This window comes from Oryctolagus cuniculus, chromosome 3 (assembly GCF_051225735.1).
Source record: "Oryctolagus cuniculus isolate XC-2025 breed Fujian yellow rabbit chromosome 3, ASM5122573v1, whole genome shotgun sequence".
In the NCBI taxonomy this organism is placed as follows: Eukaryota; Metazoa; Chordata; class Mammalia; order Lagomorpha; family Leporidae; genus Oryctolagus; species Oryctolagus cuniculus.
The window spans coordinates 42,464,759-42,487,428 of NC_142869.1; the positions used below are offsets into that span (position 1 = coordinate 42,464,759).

A 22,670-nucleotide genomic window follows, 5' to 3' on the forward strand; every position below is an offset into this window, starting at 1 on the left:
CCCGGCCAGGCGGCCTCCGGAGCCGGGACGCGCGCAGCCCTGGAAGGGCCGGAACCCGGCGACTCGGGCGGGTGCACCCGCCACCTGCCCGCCGACCGCGGCGCGGCGGCCCCAAGAAGCGCGGCGGCGGCCTCCACTCCGCTCTGTTGTGACAAGGAGGAAGACTTGTTTTGACAGCCCGTGGGGATTGGCAGGCGTGTGGGCCTCTCAGGAGCCTCGCCTCGCCGAGGGGTCCGGCGCGACCAATCCTCACTGCGGAGGGGTGTGCCGCAGCGCCAAGAATGGGGCGCGCTCGGCTGCCGCGAGCCGGCCCCGCGCGGCTCGGGCCCTCGGTGCCGCGCGCGCCTGTGCGCCCCCGCAGGCGCCCCGCAGTATTTTAGGAAGTTCAGACCTCGAAGAGGCAACGAAACCCGGGAGGGGTGGGAGGTGGGGACAAGGAAACCTTTCCCTGCGAAAACAAGGCGGCTTGGAGGAAACGGGGTGTGGCGTACCAATGTCAAATCGCACAGGGTGCCCGAATGAAGCTTCGTTTGGATAGGGGTTCACCACAGGCCAAGCCCATGCAGAGAGAAGCTAGGGTTTGCTGGGACCCTGCAGTTCCCTATTCTGCTTCAGGTTCCGTGAAAGTTCACTCCGCAGGGTGAATAAATGTGACCAAGAAAGGGAGTCAGAAAGACGGAAGATATAAGGCAACTGAGCTAACTCAATCCACCTGGAGAACGACTTTAAAAAGCACAGATAAGAGGGAAGTCAGAAAAATAGAAGGTGCGGGGGGGGGGGGGTCAGTCCCTGTCTTAAAACGTCCCTATCTGACGATGGTGAAACCTCCTCTCTCTAATCCTATATAAGCATACTTTGCTCCCTTCCCGCAAGCTAGTGCCCAAGAATAGAGAGATCCTCCCATGACACATTAAACCGCTGAAATTAGCCACAGAATGCTCAGGTGCAAAGCAAGGCTCTAAGGCGCTCTGGTAGAAGGGAAGACTTGGCGTTTTAATTTAGAGGCGTTTTTGAGAGTAGAATCTATGTTAAACTTCACATAACGTTAAATGTATTTTAATTATTAGTAAGTTAAGACTTTGTTTCTCAGTCTGGCCAAGAGGATAAGAAAGTCTTCAGCCTTTTAGATCCGAACATTGTTAGAATATCTGAATTTTACAGATGCCTAATGATTTAAGGATCGTCTCGAGCTGCCTTTTTATTTTATGGAAGCGAAGGCCCCAGCCAGCTTGTCCACAGGTGACTGCAAGAGCTGAAATTAGAATCTGCCTCCCAGCTCCTCCAGCGATCTCTTCACCACTCCACCTGGCTCCTCTGGGGTTGTAAACAGCCAGAACTGGATTGGGCCGTTGGAAAGTTTCAGATTTGGCATTTGCCAACTTCTAGGGGAGGCTAAGGAGGTTGGACTTTACCTTTTGTTTAAACATAAACGCAGCGCAGCAGTGAATGTACTTTGGATTAGTGGTGACCTCTGGTTTTAGAAACAACACCACCCTCTAGTGAGAGTCTAAGAACTGCATTCTACAGAGCAAATGATTTTTTTTTTCTTTTTCCTGAAAACTTGTACTAAAGATAGGAGGGAAAACTCAATGAAAGTTTCCTTTTCAAACAGAGGCTTTATAACCCAGAGAAAGGAAACAAAAGGGTGCTCAGACTTAAGCCAGCCACACATGACCTTCATCTCCGTTAGTTCAGGGAATTCCCATCTATGTTATATAGGAAATAGTTTTATTGTCTGTCCTCACAGATACAACCTATTTTAGCCTATCAGCTTTCCTTTGATTTTCAACTATTATACATTTGACTTCCCTCTTACAACTGGTGTCAGTGCTTCGTTTTTCTTTGATACTCTAATAAAAATTCCATTCTTGTGTTGTCCTTTGAGAAATGCAAAACTGCAGTTACCTCACTCATTATCTTATTCCATTATATTTGTATCATTTACAAGCCTTTCCTATCCTACAGGCTCATAAAACATTATAATTATTGTTAATGCTAAAATTAACATCACCTTACTAACATTTAAGGCAGTAATCTTTCAAAAAGAGAGGCCAGAAAGTACAGCATAAAATTTGCAAAATGTTTTATGCTTCAACCAGGCAGTGTCCAGTTGAACTTATTTCTTCCCTCCCTTAGCAGCCTTCCCTCTCCTCTCCTCTCACCATCAGGTGAAGACAGACAGACAGATACACACACACACAATCTCTCTCAGACACACACACTCATCTCTCAATTCTTTGCTCTGAGCATCAGTTCATAAGGTTGTCTAATTCATTTTGCTTTGAGAAAATAATTGAACCCTGACCTAGCAAGTCTTTCATACTACTGTCTTCTACCATAATCTCAAAAGGCTTCTTCTGATACTTGCATCTGCGATTTAAAACAAACAAAAAAAAACTTATAATACTCCTCCCCAGGGACAGATTCTGCTCTGTAGCCCAACTCAAAGACTGAAAGAAGAAATTGGCTTGATTTGACTAAGTCAGCAGGCATGGGTACATACAAACCCTTCTTCCCCCATTAACAATCTTCCTTTCCAAAAATATGTCACTCATAATTCCCCTCCCAACTTTTCACCAAGTCATAGTGGCAATCACCAGATTGGAAGATTAGAATTTGGGAATAGGCAGGAACTAGGAGAAATAGGATATGGGTTAGAATAATTAGTAGGCAAATAAAATGTTACCACCTAAGAGAGACCTCCAATCACAAATCCCAAGTCGCCCCTATTATTCTGTTTTATCGGTGTGAATCCATGAAAATGTTTACTTATATATTCTGACATACTTATCCCTAATCAATGCCTCGCTGCAATGTAGCATTTAATCTCCAGATGCGCAAAAAACTTTCTCAAGTTTATTCATTGCTGTATACCTAGGTCCCAGAATCATACATGGCAGAGAAGGCACTCCATGAACATTTATAGACAGAAGACCTTTCTGTCCTCCAACTAGATAAAAAATAATCACTCTGAGAAAGAAAAATGGCTCTGTCACTGCCCGTGTGGTAAGACTTATCGCCTAGCATCCTAGAATTCCATTCTAAAGCAGAAATCAAAACAGATCCAGAGCAAGCCATTGCATAACTAGAAGACACTTAAAAATCGGAGTAACTTCAAATCAGGAGTTAGACTTAGAAAAAAACTGATAGGAATCTAGCAATATCTCACAAATTTGCCCAGAATCAAATACCAGATCTGACCAAAAACATAAATATCAATGTAGTCCTTCCAATCCAAAAAAAAGTCATTCTAGAACCCTAAACCTGAAACAAATCCAGTGAAAAAGACAGCTTTCCATATCCTACCAGGAAACCACAGTGGAGTGATTTCTATAATAACTGTTTTCTGTATACCAAATAATCGTCTATGAAAAATCTTGACCTCCTCTTTACAGATAGGAGACCAAGAATCAAAAGATCAAAGTACCTTGCTAGAAATCAGAGCCAACTAGAAAGTGATGGAACCAGAATTTTATCCCCAGTCAGTGATGTCAAAGCCTATGTTCTTCCTGCCACAGAAAGTTCTCATAAGATGCAAGTCAAGTGCTTGTCCTGGAGACTTAAGAATCGCTCCCTCATATGAGACCATTCACATCAGCCATGATGACCTCTTCTCTCAACATCAGTATTCTCTCTATGTCATCAATGTAGACTATAAAAAGATTCACTAGTTGTGAGGAAACACATTTATTTTCTTATGTATCAACTTATAAAACAAAATATTTTGATATTGAGGACCAGATCTCCTGATGAGCTCAAAGATGCATTGAACATGAAAAAAAAAAAAAAAGAGTATGGCATTTTCAGTTGAGTCACATGCATCCTTATATTTAGTTACAACCCTCTCCAGTGCACATTATAATCATTTTGGTTTGCTAGTTTAAGATAACAGAACTTGTAGGGTAATTTGTAGTATAAATATTAAAGCAAATACATACAAAGTCAATAAAAGATAAGCAAAACTGAAACGTGTCCTCTTAAAAGTCAACATTTCTTTCTTGAAAGGTATTCCTTTGGTGCTTACATTAGAAAGAAAGGAGGAAATTTCAGTAACTAAAACATAAAAATCAATTAAACTCTATGATAATAGTCCTACAAAAATAAGAAGTTAAAAATTGTTTCTACAGGTCATCAAAGAAGGAGGTACCTTTCTCTGAAGGGAGGAGAGAACTTCCACTTTGACTACGACCTTGTCTAAATATGATCAGAGTCGGTGAACTCAAAAGGCTTCCATAGCCTTGGCAGCTCATGACAAGAGCCTAGGGTGATGACTGATGCCATAAACAAGAGTGTCAATTTGTTAAGTCAACAACAGGAGTCACTGTGCACTTACTCCTCATGTAGGATCTCTGTCCTTAATGTGCTGTACATTGTAATTTAATGCTATAACTAGTACTCAAACAGTATTTTTCACTTTGTGTTTCTATGTGGGTGCAAACTGATGAAATCTTTACTTAATATATGCTAAACTGATCTTCTGTATATAAAGAGAATTGAAAATGAATCTTGATGTGAATGGAAGGGGGGAGGGAGAGGGAAAGGGGAGAGTTGTGGGTGGGAGGGAAGTTATGGGGGGGGAACCATTGTAATCCATAAGCTGTACTTGGGAAATTATATTCATTAAATAAAAGTTAAAAAAAATTGTTTCTAAATTCCTTCATTTAATTAATCTTCAAAGTACTGAAAGATAAAAAGCTCAAGAAGTCTTTAATTATAGCCAATGTTCTTCAGTGTCTGATAATTGATACTTCTTTCAGACATTGATAAATCTCTACTACATGAAGCAGAAAAGAATGCCAGGCCTGTCTATTAACATACCCCTCAGAGATTACCCCCATAGAGAACCAGAGGCTAAGATAACACCAGCAGCCCCATGCCAATCATCTGGGAACAGTTTGTATGTATAAGGCAACTGTCTCTTAAAAATAGACACTCAGTGGCCGGCGCCGCGGCTCACTAGGCTGATCCTCCGCCTAGCGGCGCCGGCACACCGGGTTCTAGTCCCGGTCGGGGCGCCGGATTCTGTCCCGGTTGCCCCTCTTCCAGGCCAGCCCTCTGCTGTGGCCAGGGAATGCAGTGGAGGATGGCCCAGGTGCTTGGGCCCTGCACCCCATGGGAGACCAGGAAAAGCACCTGGCTCCTGGCTCCTGCCATCGGATCAGCGCGGTGCGCCGGCCGCAGCGCGCCGGCCGCGGCGGCCATTGGAGGGTGAACCAACGGCAAAGGAGGACCTTTCTCTCTGTCTCTCTCTCTCACTGTCCACTCTGCCTGTCAAAAAATAAAAAAAAATAAAAAAAAAATAGACAGTCAGTGTTGATTTATTTTCTATGTATTAACTTACTTTGACATGGATCCTGGAATGGAAGCTTACATGATGATTATGTTCCCCACTGATCCAGAAGCCATAGAGGCATTTATGAAAAGTACCACTGAAATAGTGCCAACAAGGCCCCATGAAGACTTGTTTCTCTATTTTTTTTTGGCACCTGGGATCTTTTCTAGGTACAATAGAAACCTCTTCAAACCAAACACATATCTGATGTCTGACACTTTCCATATGGAAGTAAATATGCTCATATAGTAGGTCCCCCCATCCCAGGTACATACCAAATCTATTTATTTTTACTTATTCTAAAGACAATGAGACAGACTGGCTTACTCCCTAAATGCCTACAAGAGTTGGGGCTGGGCCAGGCAGAAGCCAGGAGCGTGAAACTCAATCCAGCTCTCCCACATAGGTGGCAGGGACCCAACCACTTGAGCCATCATCACCTGCTGCTTCCCAGGGTGCACATTAGCAGAAGATGAAATTGGGAGTAGAGCTGGGACTTGAACCCATACACTCCAGTATGGCTTGTGGGCATCCCAGGTGGCATCTGCTTCACATCAAACATAATTCACTTGCCTACTGGTGTGGTTCTTACCCTGAAATTTATGCCAAGACATGGAGTGTATTAATGCTTTATTGTATCATAGGACCAACTGGAAGAAAACATCATATGTCTTTCTCTAATGTACTCCTTTCCTTTGGTCAGGATGTTTTAATCTCAAACTTTTGTAAACCTTACCGATACGTCTTTTTTGCATTCTAATTCAAATCTTTTGGGAGAAAGAAGAGTGCAATATTTAAACAAACAAAAAATCATAATTTAAATTAAAATACAAGTGAATTATAGTTTCTTTTGTAAGCCCTTTTCTATTCCAAGTACATGATCAAGTATACAGCTTTTATGTTAAACACAATGCAGAAGTTTGTATGCTTTCCAAAATGAGGAGCTTTAAAAAGCGAGTTCTTTCTTTAAAAAAAAGAAAAAAAGGTCCCATATGGTGGGATCTGGTGAAAGCTGGATTGCCAGTGTTTGCTCTGACATTACTCCTGTTAGAATCCTGAAGTTCCCACCCTCTCTAAATCATACAGGCCACCATGGAAACAATTACCTCTACTCTTTGCCCACAGTGGAGGAACAAGAGCTGTGGAACCACACTTGGGACTTTTGCCATTCTCTGTTCTATATAAATTGTACTGGTGAATGAGTTCAGGTAATGTCACAATTGCTTATGAAAGATTTGTTTAAAGCATGTTATAGGAAACATCTAAAACATTAAGCAGCAATGTAGTACTGAAAATTAATTTAGCCTGTGAAGTAGGATAATAAGCAATGAACACTGTACAATAGCGCAGTTAGTCTAACAAGAGGTTGTAGATCTTTTCTTCAAGTTTTCCTCTAACCAAAATGAGATTTTAATAACCAAACTGATAGCTACAAATAGAATTTATTTAGGAGATTCTTGGATGAGCAAATATTTAAACTCTGGGCAAGGAGCACAAAACACTATTATTTTTAGACTATCATTTCCATTTTTGTTTTTTTGTTTTTGTTTTTGTTTTTGTTTTTGTTTTGTTTTTTTTTTTGACAGGCAGAGTTAGTGAGAGAGAAAGAGAGAGAGAAAGTCTTCCTTCCGCTGGTTCACCCCCTCAAATGGCCGCTACGGCCAGTGCGCTGCACCCATCCGAAGCCAGGAGCCAGATGCTTCCTCCTGGTCTCCCATGTGGGTGCAGGGCCCAAGTACTTGGGCCATCCTCCACTGCCTTCCCAGGACACAGCAGAGAGCTGGACTGGAAGAGGAGCAACCAGGACAGAATCCGGCACCCTGACTGGGACTAGAACCCAGGGTGCTGGAGCCACAGGCAGAGGATTAGCCTAGTGAGCCACGGTGCCGGCCTAGACTATCATTTCTAAAAGAGGGAATATGTTTTCTGATTTTTGATGGCTGCTACACTTCCCAACACACTGTTGTGAATTGTCAATTTCAGAAAAATGAAATATATAGTTAAAATAGATTTTTACCCTTTCACCTACTTTAATATTTCCTATCTTCAAAACATGGCTTAAATATCTGGACTCAGTTTGTTTCTTGAAAATGTAAATTAAAGTCAAGAGGAGCATCTCTGTTTCTATAGATGAGAAAAATATTTATTTATACTTGTAAAAAGTAGCACATATACTACATTTTCTCTTATTTTCCATCTTAGTTCTCCATGCACAACAATCATTAACACTCACTAGTGTGGTCATAACATCTTCTTCCCCAAAGTATATCTTTATACTCTGGGGAATAAATGTTCACTGATACTCCCTGAAGGAAGGTTACACATCATTATCCCATTGATAACAGGAACAGCCATGTGACTTGCTTTGGCCAGTGAAAGCTGTAACAAGCAACATAAACTTAAATTTCATCTTCTCTGACGCCAAAGTAATCATTCATTAGATAGTGACTGACCCTTGAGTGAAAGTAGCAAGGACCAGAGCTGAAACAAGTCTACCAAGGATATGTAATATGAGCAAGAAAGCAACCTTTGTTATAAGCCCTTTTTATTAGATTTAGAAATTATAGCTAAGTGTGATCATATGCATGCAATTGGCGCGCTTTTTTTCTTATCTTCTTTTACCTGTCTCACACAAATCTTCCCTCTTCTACCCACATCAACCCTCCTCACCTCTTGTAGGGCTACTCAAGTTAATATTCATATATGTATACATATACATACAAACAAAGTGTGTTTTGTCACTGTTTCATTTATAGGAGGAGGAAGAGAGGGCAAGAAATGGGGCAGGAGAGATAATTTTATATACACTCTTTAGCATCCTCCTTTTCTCAACAGTAGCTGGTAAAAATCACACCCTTCATCTGTAATATAGATACTTATTCATTCTTTCAAATAAGAGTTCCATCTTGTGGCTATATAATAAATTCATTCAGGCATTGCCCTCTTTTGGATACTCAATTTATTTCTTGTTTTCCAACACTACACACAATGTTGTAATAATCATTTTTGCTCACATGAATCAGTGGTTTTACCTTTCAGATAGATTCCCAGGATAATTTTTTAGTCTAAGGCTACACATATTTTTAATTTTAATAATGTCAGACAGCTTTCCCAAAGAACGGCAAAAATTCAAATTCTACCTTAATAGGTATTATAGCTCTCATTAATTTATGATTTCTGCCAGTGTTAAAAATATAAACATATTGGTCCAGCGCTATGTCACAGTGGGTAAAGCAACAGCCTGCTGTCCTGGCACCCCATACGGGTGCTGGTTCAAGTCCCAGCTGCTCCTCTTCTGATCCAGCTCTCTGCTATGGCCTGGGAAAGCAGTAGAAGATGGCCCAAGTCCTTGGGCCCCTGCACCCACATGGGAAGACCCGGAAAAAGCTCTTGGCTTCTGGCTTCAGATCTGCGCAGCTCCAGCCTTGTGGGCGTTTGGAGCATGAACCAACAGATGGAAGACTTATCTCTCTCTGCCTCTCCCTCTCTCTCTGTGTAACTCTGACTTTCAAATAAAAAAATAATAAATCTTTTAAAATTATGTATAAACATATATTTCATTGCTAATTTTCACCTTCCAGATTACTAAACATCATTTCAAATGTTTCCTAGTCATTTGGACTTGGTCTCGGTAAACTGCACATATACTTTTCCCAATTTCCTATGGATCTGAAGCCTTTTCCTTTTCAGTTTGTAAAGTTCCATGGCCAAAATGGAGTCGCTACACTCAGATCCTACTTCAATAAAGGATTCAGTTTCCAGTTGCAATAATCATGGTTCACAGATGGCCTTCAGCTATTCACTTATTTGGGGGCCACTTCAACATTTAAACCAATATCACACACTTCCTGGGGTAGCCCATGGCCAGTGAATGAGAGGGGCATTGATAGTTGAGGGCACACTCTTCTTTTCTGGGCCATTTCCAGTTAGTGTGCCCTAGACATTTGCCTCACAACTCCCCCTGGACTGACTGAGTCAAACGGTATCAAGGCTAGTAGCTCTTCCTTTTCTTTTGTACCCCTAACTCTACATGGTTCCCAGAGAACCCAGTCAGTATATTACAGAAATGATGTCCTTATTATGTCATCTGAATTAATGGTATTTTTCCAAAACTATTGCTTCATGATTTCATTATGCAATCTGACTACACATTATGTTAATTTTCATATGACAAAATATGTCTGTTTCTTCTTTTATACTTTATGGATATCTGGTATTGGTTAAGAAGCAGCTTCCTACCCTTGATTGTGTATGTAATTCCTATTTTTTTCTTGAAGATTTGTATTACTGGTTTTTTTTTTTAATTAAGCATTTGGTCTCTGTATAACTTATTTTTAAATTTGGTTTATATGTGTATACAAGTGTTTTTAATTGTGTGTAAGTGTTTTAAGTGTGTGTTTAAATAACTTTTTAAAAAGTAATATGGGAATATACTTTTATTTCTTTCCAAATCAACAGTTATTTATGCCAACACCATTAAATAATCTATTGTCAGGGGTCAGTGTTGTGGTACAGTGGGTTAGGCCACCACTTGTGACATCAGCAGCCCATACAGGAATGCCAGTCTGAGTCCCAACTGCTCTGCTTCTGATCCAGCTTCCTGCTAATGTGCCTGAGAAGGCAGCAAATGATGGCCAAGTACTTGGACCCATATCACCCACAGGAGAGACTAGAATGTAGTTCCTGGATTCAGCCTGGCCTAGTACTGGCTATTGTGGTCATTTTGGGCCAGCATATAGAAGCTCTCTCTATCCCTCTCTTTCTCTCTCTCTTTGTTGTTCCACCTTTCAAATAAATAAATAATTGGTTTTAAAATCTATTATTTTCTCACTGAATAAAGTTATCATTGTCATACATTAAATTCTCACATGCACTTCAATCTATTTCTGGATTATTTATTCAAATTCTCACCCAATATCAATTAATTCCACTATAGTGACCCTGTGTTATGTTCTAATATTGATTCTTTCTCTACACAATAGCTAAAGGGATATATAAAATTACAAGTCTGACTCATCACTATTAAGCTTCATTCACTTCCCAATGCCAGCTGAATAGAGTACAGGCTCTTTGTCACATGTGGCCATGACTTTTTATTTTTTAACTTTTATTTAATAAATTTCCGAAGTACAACTTATAGATTACAATGGCTTTTCCCCCCATAACTTCCCTCCCACCTGCAATCCTCCCATCTCCCACTCTCTCTCCCATTCCATTCACATCAAGATTCATTTTCAATTATCTTTATATACAGAAGATCAATTTAGTATATTAAGTAAAGATAAAAATTATATATTATATATATTATATATTATATATTAAGTAAAGATTTCAACAGTTTGCACCCACACAGAAACACAAAGTGTAAAATACTGTTTGAGTACTAGTTATAGCATTAATTCACATTGTACAACACATTAAGGACAGAGATCCTACATGAGGAGTAAGTGCACAGTGACTCCTGATGTTGACTTAACAAATTGACACTCTTGTTTATGGCATCAGTAATCACCCTAGGCTCTTGTCATGAGTTGCCAAGGCTATGGAAGCCTTTTGAGCTCGCCGACTCCACTCTTTTTTAGACAAGGTCGTAGTCAAAGTGGAAGTTCTCTCCTCCCTTCAGAGAAAGGTAGTGGCCATGACTGTTATCTATGTCTCAGCCTTCTCTCTGACAACTCTACTTCTCTTCCTTTTATACTCTAGGGCTGAGTCTATTTGAAGCCCACTGAATACCACATGCTATTTCATGCTTTCACATCTAGTTACATGAAACGCTTTGCCCACCTCTCTTAACCAAACTAATCATTATTCTCTCTTTAAAATTCAGTTCAACATCATCTTTGGAAAACCTTTCCAAAACCCACAATAAGCCCCATTGATAACTTTTGTCCTAATACACCACATTGATTCATCTCTTAAAGTGTACCAGCCTTTGCTTTAGACTGTAAGTCTAAAGGTCTTACTCCTTTTATTTACTTTTTTTTCTTTAAAGATTTATTTATTTATTTGAGAGGTAGAGTTATAAACAGAGAGAGGGAGAGACAGAGAGAGAGGTCTTCCATCTGCTGGTTCATACTTCAAATGGCCTCAACAGCTTGAGCTGGGCAGATCCGAAGCTAGGAGCCAGGAGCCAGGAGTTTCTTCCAGGTCTCCCATGCCAGGGCAGGGGCCCAAGCACTTGGGCCATTTTCTACTGCTTTGCCAGGCCAAAAGCAGAAAGAGCTAGATAAGAAGAGGAGCAGCTAGGACATGAACCGGTGCCCATATCGGAAGCTGGCACTGCCTGCAGGCAGAGGCTTAACCAATTATGCCACAGCATGGGCCACACTCCTTTTATTTCACAATGTAAACTTAACCATGTGATTACACATAACAGACATTCAATAATTTTATTTTAGGAGCAGGCATTTAGCCTAGCAGTTCAGATGCCTGCATCGCACATCAAAGTAACAGCTGGATGCCCACCTTTAGCTCCTGACTCCAGATTCCTGCTGATACAGACCGTAGGAATCAGCAGTGATGGCTCAATTGGTTGGGTTCCTGCCACCCAGGCGGGAGACCTGGGCTGGGTTCCCAGTTCCCAGTGGCTAGGGGCCATTACTTGGGTAATGAACCAGTGAGTGGAATATTGTCTGTCTGTCTCTCTCTCTATATATATATATATATATGTATGTATCTCTCTCTCTCGACACACACACAAATAAATAAACACATTTTTACTTTTTCTTAAACTAGTGACCTAGAGTATTGGTCCCCCAGAGGCCCTCTAGATGTGACAGAAGGGATTATTGCAACTTACTTATATTTATCCAAATGAAATAAGAAGTAAATAAATTTCTTCATATGTTTAATATACAGATCCCACTGGTACCCTCACTCGGTCCACACATATGTGAAAGAAGTATTTTGAGGGAAGAAAAGGAGTTATAAAATATGAAAAAATTGGAACTTCCAACCCACATCCTAACCAATGAGCATAGTTAAATTAATTTAAAATTGACATTGTACAGTTTAAACTAAATGAACCCAAAATAGATGTGCAGCTTAAATATTACTATAAAATATCATGAATTAAAGATAGTTCTAGTGGGTCAGCGCCGTGGCTCACTAGGCTAATCCTCCGCTTTGCAGCGCCGGCACACCAGGTTCTAGTCCCAGTCGGGGCACCAGATTCTGTCCCGGTTGCCCCTCTTCCAAGCCAGCTCTCTGCTGTGGCCAGGGAGTGCAGTGGAGGATGGCCCAAGTACTTGGGCCCTGCACCCCATGGGAGACCAGGATAAGTACTTGGCTCCTGCCATCGGATCAGTGCGGTGCGCCAGCCACAACGCACCGGCCGTGGCGGCCATTGGAGGGTGAACCAACGGTAAAGGAAGACATTTCTCTCTGTCTCTCTCTCTCACTGTCCACTCTGCCTGTCAAAAAAAAAAAGATAGTTCTAGTGAACATGTCAAAAATGGCAGAGCTGGTGACCCCTCTCCTGTTCCCTCTACAAGCACATTATCAGCCACATCATGAACTAAAAACAATGAAAAAACATCCAAAAAGAAGTCAGACCTCCAAAACTTTATTTTTAATATGCAGATGTGCACTAACTTCTAAAAACAACAGAAGACCTTACATGGATATTGTGTCTTAAGATAATAGCTAATGGCACTATGAAGATAATACCATCAACAAGGTATTTTAAAGTAATGTTTGTTTCATCTTCTTAAAAAAACCCTTTGTGTACGTTTTGTAATGTACAACAATACTAGTAGAGAGAAGCATGTAGAGAATAGAGAAATAAATAAATATAAAGGAGGGTCATCCACCAAAAATAGTAAAAGTATGCAAATCAGGGCCAGAGTTCTGGTGTAGCAGGTAAAGCCATTGTCTGTGGTGCCAGCATCCCATATGGGCATGGGTTCAAGTCCAGGCTCCTCCATTTCCAATCCAGCTTTCTGCTGTGGCCTGAAAAACTAGTGAAAGATGGCCCAAGGCCTTGGGCCCCTGCACATGGGTGGGAAACCCAAAGGAGGCTCCTGGCTCCTGGCTTCAGATCAGCCCAGCTCCAGCCGTTGCGGCCACTTGGGGAATGAACAAGCAAATGGAAAACATCTCTCTCTCTCTCTCTCTCTCTCTCTCTCTGCTTCTCTGTAACCCTGCCTTTCAAATAAATAAATGAACCTTTAAAAACAAGTATGTAAAGCAAATGTGTTGAGATCTCTGCAAAATACTTAAGAGCCTCAAAGTCTACTGATACTATATCAGGTCCAGAGGCAGAAAAAGTACTCACTGAGTATATTGAACGTAAAAAGAATTTCTTTACAATGAAGTAAGCTACAAGCAAAGGATGAAAGGGAACTTGATGGTAAAAAAATAATAATCATAGGGGAAAAAACATTAAAAAGAATCTAGGAAAGTAAACTTCATATAAAGAGGAATTGTCATCCCATAAGGAATTAACATAATAGTCAGCATATTAAAATATTTCAAATTTATCAGTGTATTTCTTTAGACATTCTGCTATACTGAACGATCATTGCCCATGTTTGTTTTCTTGACTGGAAGAAAAGAACAAGCAAAAGAAAACTTTGTGGTTTGAGTTCATAATCCTTTAACTTAATAAATAACTCAAAAAATAAAATGATCCACTCAATTTTAAAAATTTTTAAGAAATAAATAAAAGTAGACCAGAACAAATTAATAAATTCAGAAGACCAAACAACTAATCTTATAAGGAGCTAAGTTAAACTGAAGGTTCTGTGTGATATATTTGTGTTATAAAAAAGTACTTAGGTAGCACCTTTGCTAGTCAATCAACACTTTACTCTTCCTTTTTTAAAATATTTTACTTTATTAACTTGCTTTTATTATTACAGTAAGAACACTTAACATGAGATTTAGCATTTTAACAAAGTTTTAATTGCACAATATAATACACTTAACTGTAGCTAAATTTTACTATTCTTATGGGGAAATAGATTGCAGCAAAAAAAAAAAAAAGACTCGGTTACAGGTGCTAGTGCAGCAGTTAATTTGCCAGCTGGGACATTCACATCCCATGTGGGAATGCCTGGGCTTGAGTGTCACCTCCACTTCCCATCCAGCTTCCTGCTAATGTGGGAGATAAGAGGTAATCATCTAATTACTTAAGTTCCTGCCACCCATCTGCCAGAACTAATTAATTTCCAGGTTCCTGGCTTTGGTCTGGCCCAGTCCTGACTGTTGCTGGAAACTGGGGAACGTACTAATAGACAGAAGATCACTCTCCATCTGTCTTTATCTGTCTCTCTGCCTTTCAAATAAAATGAGATTAAATAAATAAAAATTATTTTTAAAAATAATTGAGCACTTGCTAAATATGGTTTTGGGCTAGGACTTTACATACATCAGCTTACTTAGCTCTGATAATAGCCTCATGCAATAAATGCTATAATTTTTATTTGGTGGGGTGGGGAACAAATTATAAAACCCCTTAGCACACAGCAGAAGCAGAACCCAAAGTCCCACCACTACTACCGTCACCAGATAGTATATTATACTAACTTTTGATGGAAAAAGATATTCCATGATAACAGAAAGAAAAAGAGCTGGTTTAACTATCCTAATATCAGACAAAATAGACTTTAATACAAAACCTATTTAGAAAGACAGAGAAGGTCACTGTGTAATGATTAAGAGAACAATTCAACAGGAAGATGTGACTATTCACTCTGTAATGATTAAGAGAACAATTCAACAGGAAGATGTGACTATTCACTCTGTAATGATTAAGAGAACAATTCAACAGGAAGATGTGACTATAATAAATGTATATGCTCCCAATTACAGGGAGCTTGGCTATTTAAATGAAATGTTAATGCATCTAAAGGGAGGCATACACTCCAGTATGATAGTAATTGGAAGCTTCAACACCCCACTTTCATCAACGGATAGATCAACCAGACAGAAAATCAACAAACAGAGCTAATCAAAACTACAGACTGGCCGGCGCCGCAGCTCACTAGGCTAATCCTCCGCCTAGCGGCGCCGGCACACCGGGTTCTAGTCCCGGTCAGGGCGCCGGATTCTGTCCCGGTTGCCCCTCTTCCAGGCCAGCCCTCTGCTGTGGCCAGGGAGTGCAGTGGAGGATGGCCCAAGTACTTGGGCCCTGCACCCCATGGGAAACCAGGAAAAGCACCTGGCTCCTGGCTCCTGCCATCGGATCAGCGCGGTGCGCCGGCCGCAGCGCGCCAGCCGCGGCGGCCATTGGAGGGTGAACCAACGGCAAAGGAAGACCTTTCTCTCTGTCTCTCTCTCTCACTGTCCACTCTGCCTGTCAAAAAAAAAAAAAAAAAAAAAAAAAAAAAAAAAAAAACTACAGACCAAATGGACCTAACCAATACCTACAGAACGTTGCACCCCACAGTTACAGAATTCATTTTTTTTTTCATCAGTACATGGAACTTTCTCTAGGATAGACCATATACTAGGCCATAAAGCGAGTCTCAGTAAATTAAAAAACATCAAAATCATACCATGCATCTTCTCTGAGCACAATGGATTGAAGCTGGAAATCAACAACTCAAGAATCTCTAGAATATATGTAAACACATAGAGATTAAACAACATGCTCCTGAATGAACAGTGGTTCATAGAAGAAATCAAAGGAGAAATGAAAAAAATTCTGGAAACAAAGATGACAATAAATCATATAAAAACTTACAGGATACAGCAAAAGTAGTGTTAAAAGGGAAATTGATAGCAATTGGCATCTACATCAAGAAATTGGAGGGGCTGGCACTGTGGCGCAGAAGGTTAATGCCCTGGCCTGAAGTGCCAGCATCCCATATGGGCACCGGTTCTAGTCCCGGCTGCTCCTCTTCCGATCCAGCTCTCTGCTATGGCCTGGGAAGGCAGCAGAGGATGGCCCAAGTCTTTAGGTCCCTGCATCCACATGGGAGACCCTGAAGAAGTTCCTGGCTCCTGGCTCCTGGCTTCAGATCAGCTCAGCTCCAGCTGTTGTGGCCATCTGGAGAGTGACCAGCAGATGAAAGACCTCTCTCTTTCTACCTCTTTCTGTAACTCTTTCAAATAAATAAAATAAATCTTAAAAAAAAGAAATTGGAAAAGCACCAAATAAATGAGTTCTAAATGCATCTCAAGGACCTAGAAAAAAAATCAAACCCAAATTAGTAGGAGGAAAGAAATAATTAGAGAAGAAACAAACAAAAATTTTTTCCAAGAATCCTTTTAAGGTATACAAACTTCATGCATTTCATAAATACAACTTTAGAAACATTGTGATTCTTCTCACCATAACCACCCTCCCACCTGCACTCCCACACTTCTTCCTCTTCCTTCTCCTATTCCCATTCTTATTTCTTTCTAAGATCTATTTTCAATTAACTTCAAATACGTAAGATTAAGCCGGCGCCATGGCTCACTAGGCTAATCGTCCGCCTATGGCACTGACACCCCGGGTGGTAGTCCCAGTAGGGGCACCGGATTCTGTCCCAGTTGCTCCTCTTCCAGTCCAGCTCTCTGCTGTGGCCCGGGAGTGCAGTGGAGGATGGCACAAGTCCTTGATCCCTGCACCCCATGGGAGACCAGGAGAAGCACCTGGCTCCTGGCTTCAGATCAGCTCGGTGCGCCGGCCGCAGCGCCCATTACGGGGTGAACTAATGGAAAAGGAAGACCTTTCTCTCTCTCTCTCTCTCACTGTCCATTCTGCCTGTCAAAAAAAAATATATATAAGATTAACTATACTAAGAGTTCAACAAAGAGTATGAAAAAAAAAACTGTTCCTCAACAGTTGAGACAAGAGCTGTTCAAAGTCATCACATCTCAAAGTGTCAATTTCACTTTTATAGATTACTTTTTTTTATTTATTTTTTCCCAGATATGTTTTATTTAACGTATACAAACTTCATGCATTTCATAAATACAACTTTAAGAACATAGTGATTCTTCGAACCACACCCACCTGCCCATTTGCACTCTCATTCTTCTTCCACCTCTTTCTCCTATTCCCATTCTTATTTTTACCAAGATCTATTTTCAAGTAAAGAGTTCAACAAATAGTATGAAAAAAAAATTGTTCCTCAACAGTTGAGACAAGGGCTCTTCAAAGTCATCACATCACAAAATATCATTTTCACTTCTATAGATTACATTTTAGGTGCTCTCTTAGTTACCACAGATCAGGAAAAACATATGGTATTTGTCTGTTTGAAAACTGGCTTATTTCAGTATGTATGATGTTTTCCAGTTTCATCCATTTTGTTGCAAACAACAGGATTCCATTTTTTACCACTGTGTAGTATCCCATGGTGTACACATATCCCATAATTTCTTTATGCAGTCTTCAGCTGATGGACATCTAGGTTGACTCTATATCATACTTATTGTAAATTCAGCTGCAATAAACATGGGATACAGACAATTCTTTCATATGTTGATTTCATTTCCCTTGCATAAAATCCCAAGAGTGTGATGGCTGGGTCATATGGTAGGTCCATATTAAGATTTTTGAGCTATCTCCATACTGTCTTCCACAGTGGCTTTACCAGTTTACATACCCACCAACAGTGGATTAGGGTACCTTTTTCCCCACGTCCTTGCCAGCATTTTTTATTTGTTGATTTTGGAATCAAAGCCATTCTAACAGCGCTGAGGAAAAACCTCATTGCAGTTTTCATTTGCATTTCCCTGACGGCTAGTGGTCCTGAGCTTTTTACATGGGTATATTGACTATTTGGATTTCCTCTTTTTTTAATTAATTTATTTATTTTTTATTTATTTTTTTGCCATTTTTTTAACTTTTATTTAATGAATATAATTTCCAAAGTACAGCTTATGGATTACAATGGCTTGCCCCCATAACATCCCTCCCACCCACAACCCTCCCCTTACCCACTCCCTCTCCCCTTCCATTCACATCAAGATTCATTTTCAATTCTCTTTATATACAGAAGATCAGTTTAGCATATATTAAGTAAAGATTTCAACAGCTTACTCCTACACAGAAACATAAAGTGAAAAATACTGTTTGAGTACTAGTTATAGCATTAAATCACAATGTACAGCACACTAAGGACAAAGATCCTACATGGGGAGTAAGTGCACAGTGACTCCTGTTGTTGACTTAACAAATTGACACTCTTGTTTATGACATCAGTCATCACCCTAGGCTCTTGTCATGAGCTGCCAAGGCTATGGAAGCCCCCTGAGTTCACTAACTCTGATCATATTTAGACAAGGCCATGGTCAAAGTGGAAGTTCTCTCCTCCCTTCAGAGAAAGGTACCTCCTTCTTTGATGACCCATTCTTTCCACTGGGATCTCACTCACAGAGATCTTTCATTTAGGTTTTTTTTTTCCCCAGAGTGTCTTGGCTTTCCATGCCTGAAACACTCTCATGGGCATTTCAGCCGGATCCGCATGCCTTAAGGGCTGATTCTGAGGCCAGAGTGCTGTTAGGACATTTGCCATTCTATGGGTCTGCTGTGTATCTCACTTCCCATGTTGCATCATTCTCTCCCTTTTTGATTCTATCAGCTAGTATTTGCAGACACTAGTCTTGTTTATGTGATCCCTTTGGTTCTTAGTCCTATCATTACAATCAATTGTGAACAGAAATTGATCACTGGGACTAGTGAGATGGCATTGGTACATGCCACCTTGATGGGATTGAATTCGAATCCCCTGGTATGTTTCTAACTCTACCGTTTGAGGTAAGTCAGCTTGAGCATGTCCCAAATTGCACATCTCTTCCCTCTCTTATTCCCACTCTTATATTTAACAGTGATCACTTTTCTGTTAAGTTTCAGCACTTAAGAATATTTCTTAACTTGATCATTTGTTTTGTTGTTGTTGAGTTTGTTGAGCTCTTTATATTTTCTGGTTATTAATCCTTTATCAGTTATATTGTTTGCAAATATTTTCTCCTATTCTGTTGTTGCCTCTTCAATTTGCTGAGTGTTTCTTTTGTAGTGCAGAAGTTTCTCAATTTGATGTAATTCCATTTGCCAATTTTGGCTTTGGCTGTCTGTGCCTCTGAGTTCTATCCCAAGAACTCTGCCTATGTCGTGCAGGGTTCCCCAATGTTCTCCAATAATTTGATGGTATCAGGTCATAGATTTAGGTTTTTGATACATTTTGCATGGATTTTTGTGCAAGGTAGGGCTCTTGTTTAATAATTCTAGATGTGGAGATCCAGTTTTCCCAGCATCATTTGTTGAAGAGACACTCCTTGCTCCGAGGATTGATTTTAGGTCCTTTGTCAAAGATAAGCTGGTTGTAGATGCATGGATTGACTTCTGGTGTTTCTATTCTATTCCATTGGTATACTCATCTATTTTTTGCACCAGTACAAGGCTGTTCTGATTTTAGCTGCAGTATGTCTTGAAATCTGGTATTGTGATGCCTCCCACTTTGTTTTTGTTACATAAGATGGCTTTAGCTATTTGGGGTCTCCTCTATTTCCAAATGAATTTCAGCATCATTTTTTCTATATCTGAGGTGAACGTTGTTAGTATTCTGATTGGGATCACATTGATTCAATAAATCCTTTTTGGTAGTATGGACATTTTGATATTGATTCTTCCAATCCATGAACATGAAAGATTTTTCCATCTCTTTGTGTCTTCTTCTCTTTCTTTAATGTTTTGTAATTTTCATCCTAGACATCTCTGATGTCCTCAGTCAATTTTATTCCAAGGTATTTGTGTGGAGTTTTTTGTTTTTTTTTTTTTTTTTTTGTAGCTATTGTGAATGAGACTGATCTTAGAAGTTCCTTCTCAGTCATGTCATTGTCTTTATTACTGATTCAATTTATGTCTTGGTTATTGGTCTGTTTAGGATTTCTGTCTTCATGGTTCAATTTCAGTAGGTTGTATCTGTCCAAAAATCTATCCATTTTGTCTAGGTTTCCCAAATTGCAGGTATAGATGTCTTTGTAGTAATTTCTGATGGTTATTTTTATTTCTGTGGTATCTGTTGTTACATTACCTTTATCATCTTTAATTTATTGCGTCATCTTCATTTTTTATTTTTTTTCAGCTGGGTGGGCAATGGTGTGTCAATTTTGTTTATTTTTTCAAAAGAAAACATTGTTTTGCTGATCTTTTGTACTTTTTGTTTCAATTTAATTATTTCTCCTCAAATTTTAATTTCTTTTCTCCTACTAATTTATGGTTTAGTCTGCTGTTGTTTTTCTAGGCCCTAGAGATGCACCGATAGCTCATTTATTTGATGCCTTTCCTATTTCTTCATGTAGGCACCAACTACTATAAACTTTGCTTTTGCTGTATCCCATAAGTTTTGATATGTCATATTGTCATATTCATTCATTTCCAGAAATTTTTCATTTCTCTTTTTGATTCATCTATGACCAAGGATAATTGAAGAGCATGTTGTTCAGTCTCTATGTATTTGTGTATGCTCTAGAGGTTCTCCAGTTGTTGAGTTCCAGCTTCATTCCATTGTGGTCAGTGAAGATGCATAGTTTGATTTTTTTTTAACTTTTATTTAATGAATATAAATTTCCAAAGTACAGCTTATGGATTACAATGGCTTCCCCCAACCCCATAACTTCCCTCCCACCCACAACCCTCCCTTTTCCCTCTCCCTCCCCCCTTCCATTCACATCAAGATTCATTTTCAATTCTCTTTATATACAGAAGATCAGTTTAGCATATATTAAGTAAAGATATCATCAGTTTACAACCACATAGAAACACAAAGTGAAATATACTGTTTGCGTACTAGTTATAGCATTAAATCACAATGTACAGCACACTAAGGACAGACATCCTACATGGGGAGTAAGTGCACAGTGACTCCTGTTGTTGACTTAACAAATTGACACTCCTGTTTATGGCATCAGTAATCACCCTAGGCACTTGTCATGAGTTGCCAAGGCTATGGAAGCCTTTTGAGTTCACCAACTCTGATCATATTTAGACAAGGTCGTAGTCAAAGTGGAAGTTCTCTCCTCCCTTCAGAGAAAGGTACCTCCTTCTTTGATGACCCATTCTTTCCACTGGGATCTCACTCACAGAGATCTTTCATTTACGTGTTGTGTGTGGGTTTGTTGTGTTGTTGTTGTTGTTGTTGTTTTTCTTTTTGCCAGAGTGTTTTGGCTTTCCATGCCTGTAATACTCTCATGGGCTTTTCAGACAGATCTGCATGCCTTAAGGGCTGATTCTGAGGCCAGAGTGCTGTTAGGACATTTGCCATTCTATGGGTCTGCTGTGTATCTCGCTTCCCATGTTGGATCGTTCTCTCCCTTTTTGATTCTATCAGCTAGTATTTGCAGACACTAGTCTTGTTTATGTGATCCCTTTGGTTCTTAGTCCTATCATTACAATCAATTGTGAACAGAAATTGATCACTGGGACTAGTGAGATGGCATTGGTACATGCCACCTTGATATGATTGAATTGGAATCCCCTGGTATGTTTCTAACTCCATCGTTTTGGGAAAGTCAGCTTGAGCATGTCCCGAATTGCACATCTCTTCCCTCTCTTATTCCCACTCTTATATTTAACAGCGATCACTTTTCAGTTAAGTTTTAACATTTGAGAATAACTGTGTATTGATTACAGTATTCAACCAAAAGTATTAAGTAGAACAAACAAAAAAAATACTAAGAGGTATAACGTATTAAGTTGTTCATCAACAGTCAGGGCAAGGGCTGATCAAGTCACCATTTCTCATAGTGTTTATTTCACTTTAACAGGTTTCCTTTTTGGTGCTCAATTAGTTGTCACTGATCAGGGAGAACATATGGTATTTGTCCCTTTGGGACTGTCTTATTTCACTCAGCATAATACTTTCCAAATTCCTAACAGGGATCACTTTTCAGTTAAAATTTAAACACCTAAGAATAATTGTGTGTTTGTGACAGAGTTCAACCAATAGTACTAGAACAAAAAAAAATACTAAAATGGATAAAGTATTACATTATACATCAACACTCAGGACAAGAGCTGATCAAGTCACTGTTTCTCATAGTGTCCATTTCACTTCAACAAGTTTCCCCTTTGGTGCTCAGTTAGTTGTCGCCGATCAGGGAGAACATATGATATTTGTCCCTTTGGGACTGGCTTAATTCACTCAGCATGATGTTTTCCAGATTCCTCCATCTTGTTGCAAATGACCAAGTTTCGTTCTTTTTGACTGCTGTATAGTATTCTATAGAGTACATGTCCCATAATTTCTTTATCCAGTCTATTGTTGATGGGCATTTGGGTTGGTTCCAGGTCTTAGCTATTGTGAATTGAGTGCAATAAACATTAAGGTGCAGACAGCTTTTTTGTTTGGCAATTTAATTTCCTTTGGGTAAATTCCAAGGAGTGGGATGGCTGGGTTGT

At 39.8% G+C, this 22,670-nt stretch overlaps 1 protein-coding gene across 1 annotated transcript in view; it reads right to left on the bottom strand.

The window, feature by feature from the left end:
- PLCL1 (phospholipase C like 1 (inactive)) overlaps positions 1-22,670 on the bottom strand; it is a 451,746-nt gene that overhangs the window by 405,856 nt on the left and 23,220 nt on the right. The gene's annotated exons all lie outside the window — the stretch shown is intronic.